Genomic DNA, 6000 nt, shown 5'->3' on the forward strand with positions numbered 1-6000 from the left:
CTGAACCATTCTTCTATCTGGCTACCAGACTGAGCCAGATATTCTGAGTGTCTTATGACTAGCTAATTTAGAGCAGGCTGGGGAGTATATATTTTAAGTTTCCACTGCCTTATTTGAAGTGTATCCTAGAAGCTGTGGTTGACAAACAATGGAAGAAATACATGCTTTCTCTGTCCTCAAGCTCATTACCTAACAAAGGAAGTGCATATAGAGAAGTAGAATGACTACAATTTAATATGTGGACAGATCTGATTATATACTGTGAAGGGCTCAGTTATAGACACTCAGGGATAAGAATAACTAGTAGAAACTTGTATAATCCAGTATAAGTTGAGTCTGGCCTTGAAAACAACACTAAGTCCAAGCTAGGTCAGTACAATATCAGGACAGTCTATAAACATAAGCTGTGTGTCAGAAGAACTAAAGAAATGACACCAAATACAGGACAACCGACGTCTCGAGGTACTTTGAAGTGTAAAGTTCCTTTCACACATCTATGTATTTACACGCAATTTTAACCTTGTCTGTACTATCTATTTCTGTTTTGTCTAAAAGCAATTTTGTGAAATCTGACCTACAATGACTTCCTGTTAGAAAGCAGGAGGAGGCGGGAATCAGGTGATTTATATATTTGATGCTTTTTGGAAATACAACCATTGTTTCATAACCAACTTACTAATGAAATGGATTAAAGGTCCACAGTTAATATTAACAAGAACAAAGACAAGCTACAAGCCATGTAATACTTCACTTGAATCATTCTTAGGCAATTAAACTTTTACTAACATTTGACAAATAGATCACCAGTAATGCATCGGTGTCTTTTAAGTTGTTTATCTGGTTTAACTTAGAAAATCAAAATGGAACTAACATATTGTACCCATGGCTGTTCCGTTGCCTTTATTTTTGAGCTTAAATGATGTATTTGTCTCAATAAAATTTACTTAGTCATGTAGACATGCCACTATGCCAATGATTATAGCTACATATGAAATGAATGTTATTTTTAAATATTTTCAAGTATTTATTGTTCCTTTCTTTGTTATAATATCAAGCCTGCAGGAAAGTTGGAAGTTTTGTACCCATATCCCTAAGTACTCATAATTGCTGTGCTTGTATACATGCTTACATAACATGTAAGTTATACATGGAAAACGAAGCTACATGTTCAAACTTTATTTGGGACAATGCTATGCTATCTAGTCCTGGCTGGCCTTGATTCTGACTTGTGATCTTTCAGCCTCAGCCTCCTATGGGCAGGAATTACAAGTGCATTCTACCACATGTGGCTCTATAATTTCTAACTTTACACCTACATGCCTGAAATTATTTTGAAATATTTGAAAAGAAATAAGATATTATATTCTTTTCTTATAAATATTTCATTGTGTAATTCCTGAGAATACAGTGTTTAGAATTTTGAATAAATTACTACACACACACTCATGTAGTCATTATTCCACTTAGTGAGTTATCCTAACAATATTTTTATTTCATTTGTAAGTCAGGACTAATCTAGGATTCCACATTTTACTTAGTGTTCATTATCTGCAGTCTGTAATCAGTAACAGCCTTTATGTTTAAGGGCCATGAGAAATTCGAAGAGTAGTTACTTTGAAGAATGTTTTAAATTTGTGGTTATCTCTTAATGATTAAATTCACATGAGCATTTCTGGAAAGAATACCAAGAATAGTGAAATAGTGCTCTACTTTTTTCAGTGTGTCACTTCTAAAGGTGCAAGATGCCCATCAAATACAAATACTGGTGACAAATATTTGGTGCTATAGTCTATGTGTGTCTTCCCAAAATTTTCATGAAACTGAATCCACAATGAAATAGTGATTTCAGGAGGAGATTGGGCTCTGCCCTCATGAATGATTTTAAATGCCTTTGAACATCTTTTCCCTTTGTCTCTTTCTGTTATGTGCAGATACAGCAAAAATTGTTAGCCTGTGGACCAGAAAGCTGGTCCTTAGCAGACACTGAATCTGCCAAGCCCTTGCTCAAGAGTGAGGAACACATTTCTATTATTTATGTGTTACCTAACCTAAGATAGTTTTTAAAAGCTGCAAGAATAGACAAAGACAATCAGAGTGTCAGTGATTTATGTCTACATTATTTTCCCTCTGGTAATGAATGTCATTTGTGGGCAAATAACTTTTAAACTATTCAAATGTTCTCTTTCTTGTCACACTGTTACCCAATAGTTTTAGCTCTATGGATGATTCCCCAAGTTGAGCATTCTTCTTATACACATTAGTTGATACGCAACTGTTAAGAAATGCTTTCTTTTCTCTTCCATTTGTTTGTTTAATTTTACATTTATTTACGTTGTTTTCTTACTCCGATTCTTCTTGTAAGAGAAATGAGATATAGCTCATTGCTCTTATTTTTAGCCTTGATGTCCAATTTGTCTCAATTTTTGAAATTCCTTTCAAGTTGGTTTCTGTGGCATTTGGGAATATATTTATATATTATTTACATAATTCTTTACTTTAAGCACACCCTGAGTGTTGAGTATTTCTTCATAACTTCTGACCTAGACATGAAATCAACTTTCCCTCAAGCCATCGCAGCCCATTTTAAATAAAATTTAGAAGACCTGATTGCTATGTGTATTTTTTTTGCTAAGGTTATGCTTTTACTTTTTATCTTTGCTTAGTAGAAAACAATGAAAAAGTGTGTGTGTGTGAACGACAGTTTTTGCAATTATTTTTAATGTCTGCTTTTAGTTTTATTTTCACTCTCTTCCCTCTTTTCCTCTATCACTGTAGTACAGCTTAGATAATTTTGTGTTAACCCATACTTTATTCATTCCTCATCATTTTTTGCATTTATTAAATTGATAAACATCCTCAATTTATTTATTTATTTTTTTTTTGGCGGTTGTGGGGCTTGAACTCTGGGCCTGGGCGCTGTCCCTCAGCTCTTCAGCTCAAGGCGAGCGCTCTACCACTTGAGCTACAGCGCCACTTCCCTCTATTTTTTTATTGAAAAAGTGATGAGGAGAAGGGTTACAGTTACATAAGTAAGGTAATGAGTACATTTGTTTCTAATCATTGTTACCCTGTCCCTCTTATCTCCCACTTACCCCTCCTTAATCCCCTCCCCACCAGGTTGTAAAGTTCATATCCAGCATAATGTCAAGTGAGTATCAATGTTGCTTTGGTTCATCCATTGTTCTGCTGTTTCTGTGATTCCCTTTCCCTTCCACATATTGCATTATCTAATGTGCCATACACGAGGTACAAAATACTAAAAGAAACTTAGAAAAAAATAGAAAAAAAAACTACATACACAGTCTAAGAAGAACCTCTTGTTTCCATATGTTGGAGTTCGTGTTGAGCTGCTTCATTATATATGGTCCTATGCACTAAGTAGTTGGGTTATTAAGAATCCATATCCTCAGTTTGTCTTCTGGAAAATATGGTAAGCCACCCAAATGGATGATTCATCTCAAATATTGTACATTATATCTTTAAAGTGTTTCCATTTTTCTTTTAAGAAAATGAATAAGTAAATCATAGTTCATAGTATTCCTCTTTTTGTTAAAAGTCTGTTACTATAGTATTTAAAATGGCAACTTTCCAGCCCTTGTCTGCAATCTGTAATCACTGTCATGTAGGATCAACTTTTCCTCATTGTTTTCTCTCTTGATTAGACAGACATGTCTAGTTTGTGTGTCTAGCTGTTCTTTTATTGTACACAGAACACTTAAAAATCCATAATTTTCCTTTGAATAGTACTTAAATGACTAATAAACCACTCAATATGCTGGACTCACACTCTTACTTTTGCGATGACAGTGGCTGAATTGTTCTGCTCTTCTGTTAACTATTGCTTTTGCTGTGATTTTCTCCTGTTGGTGCTCAGGAGAGAAACCAGTTGAAATCTGGGTTGCAGGTAACAGTGGCTCACACTTGAAATCCTTGCTACTCAGGAGGCTGAACTATGAGGATTGTGGCTCAAAGCCAGACTGGGCAGACAAATCTGGGAGATACTTCTCTTCAATTAGCAGCAAGAAGCTAGAAGTGGAGATGTGGCTCAAGTGGTACAGTGCCAGGTTTGAGCAAAATTTAGATGGAATTATCTCCATATTTTGCAGTCTCCATCCCCCTGAGGTGTCCTTACACCTAGGATTTCTTACACCGAGGACTATACCTTACTTTCAAGCGTGAGTTTCCCAGCACAATCTAAAATAAAATTGTTCATCTTTTCAGCTGAAGTTAGCATGGGGAAATCCCTTTAAAGCTTTCAGAAACAAAACGCAATGGCAAAACAAAAATTAACATATTATTTAAAAAAGGCAGGATAGATTTGTGTTATGGCCATAGGAACATAATTAAAATAAAAGAGATGCTTCCATACCTGTGTTTATATAGTGGCACTATTTATTATAGTCAAGGTATAGAACCATCCTAGGTTCCCAATATCCAAGTTTTGGTTTTTTAAAATATGGTGCATGTATCCAATGGGGCTGTGATTCAGCCATCAGAAAAACATTGTGTGATTTTCATGCAAAAGGATGCAACTGAAGAATATCATGTTAAGTGACGTAAGCCAAGAACAGAAAGACAAATATCTCATGTTTTTCTCTCATATGTAGAATTTAGGCCTGAAACAGGCGTATAATACGATATGGTGTAATAGTATAATATAACAAGATTGTAAGGAGAGTGATTAAAAAGGAACCATCAGCTAGGGGGAGGTGAAAGGAGAGGTTTATGTGGCGATTATGATAGAAGTACTTTATATATGCATATATATGTATACATATGTATATATATATATATATATATATGAAAATAGCATCATGAAAACCACTAAATCTATGGAAAAGAGAGGGGAGAAGGCATTCCGAATGTGCAGTGCATCCGCCTCTGGGGGCGGGGTCAGAGGAGGAGTTTTTGTTTCCATTTTACTGGTCTTCACACTTCTTGTCTACGTGAGCTGCTTTCACGCACTTTTCCTTGGCAGTTCCGGGTCCTCAGTTCTTCACGTCTTGTTTCACTGCCATCAGTTTATATATTCCTTGCTTCTCCATCTCCTATGTTTACCCTTTAAAAATCTTCCCACCCCTATTGCTCCTAGAGCCAAACAGGCTCAAATCCCTTCTTCTTGCTTCCATTTCTCACCTGATGAGACAAGACCCAGCGTTTTAGTTTGTGGTGGGCAGTGAAAGACCGAGTTCAAGTCTTTTCCTACACATGTTATATTGTCTCAGAAACTCTAGGAGCTGGGCAGCAGCATAGAGGAAGTTCTTCATTGATTAAAGGAACAGGTCCTGAAGAAGAGAGATGTCTTCCTGTCTGAGGCAGGACCCCGTTTCTTTCTACTGTGTCCTGACATTTTCATACGGAAACCCCATACCATGAACTGCCATAACCAACTTCTTGGAACTGATGCCATAAGAAAAGCAAAGAAAGAACTAAATTTTCCTCACTAATTTTGCCATGAAAATGCAAGTAAACACATGGAAGGAAGGTATCCCAGAAAATTCACACGGAAGCCACATGTACTCTCCATCTTGTAGTGACTGAATTGTAAGTGTCAGAAGAAGAAACTTATTGGCTTGGTGAGAGAATAATGCCTTTATTGATTCATTTGCAAGTAGCTGAACTGAGATTTGCACATGGAAATTGTCATATTTTATCTGTTTTTCCTCTGATGCCTATCATTGAACTAAGTACCTACAAGGCATTCAATTAATAGTTATTCTATTGGGTAGAATTAAAAACTGGAGTGCCTATTCCCAAAGAACTGAAATTTATCTAATTGTATGGGCAGTCTGTATTTTCAAGAACGGGCTCATTGTCTCTAATGGGCAGAGACAATGTTACTTCACTAATACCCCAACTATGATTGAAATCTAAAGGAATTAGCCATGTCTTTTTTGAATTGCTAGAATATCTCTGTACTAGATGGATGGTCTCCCTAGAAACAGGTTGAACCACTAGTACATATGTAGAAAGGGATTTGATAGCCTGGGTTATTTTAGG

This window comes from Dipodomys merriami, unplaced genomic scaffold (assembly GCF_024711535.1).
Source record: "Dipodomys merriami isolate MVZ:Mamm:240054 unplaced genomic scaffold, mDipMer1.0.p SCAF_41, whole genome shotgun sequence".
NCBI classification, from domain to species: domain Eukaryota; kingdom Metazoa; phylum Chordata; class Mammalia; order Rodentia; family Heteromyidae; genus Dipodomys; species Dipodomys merriami.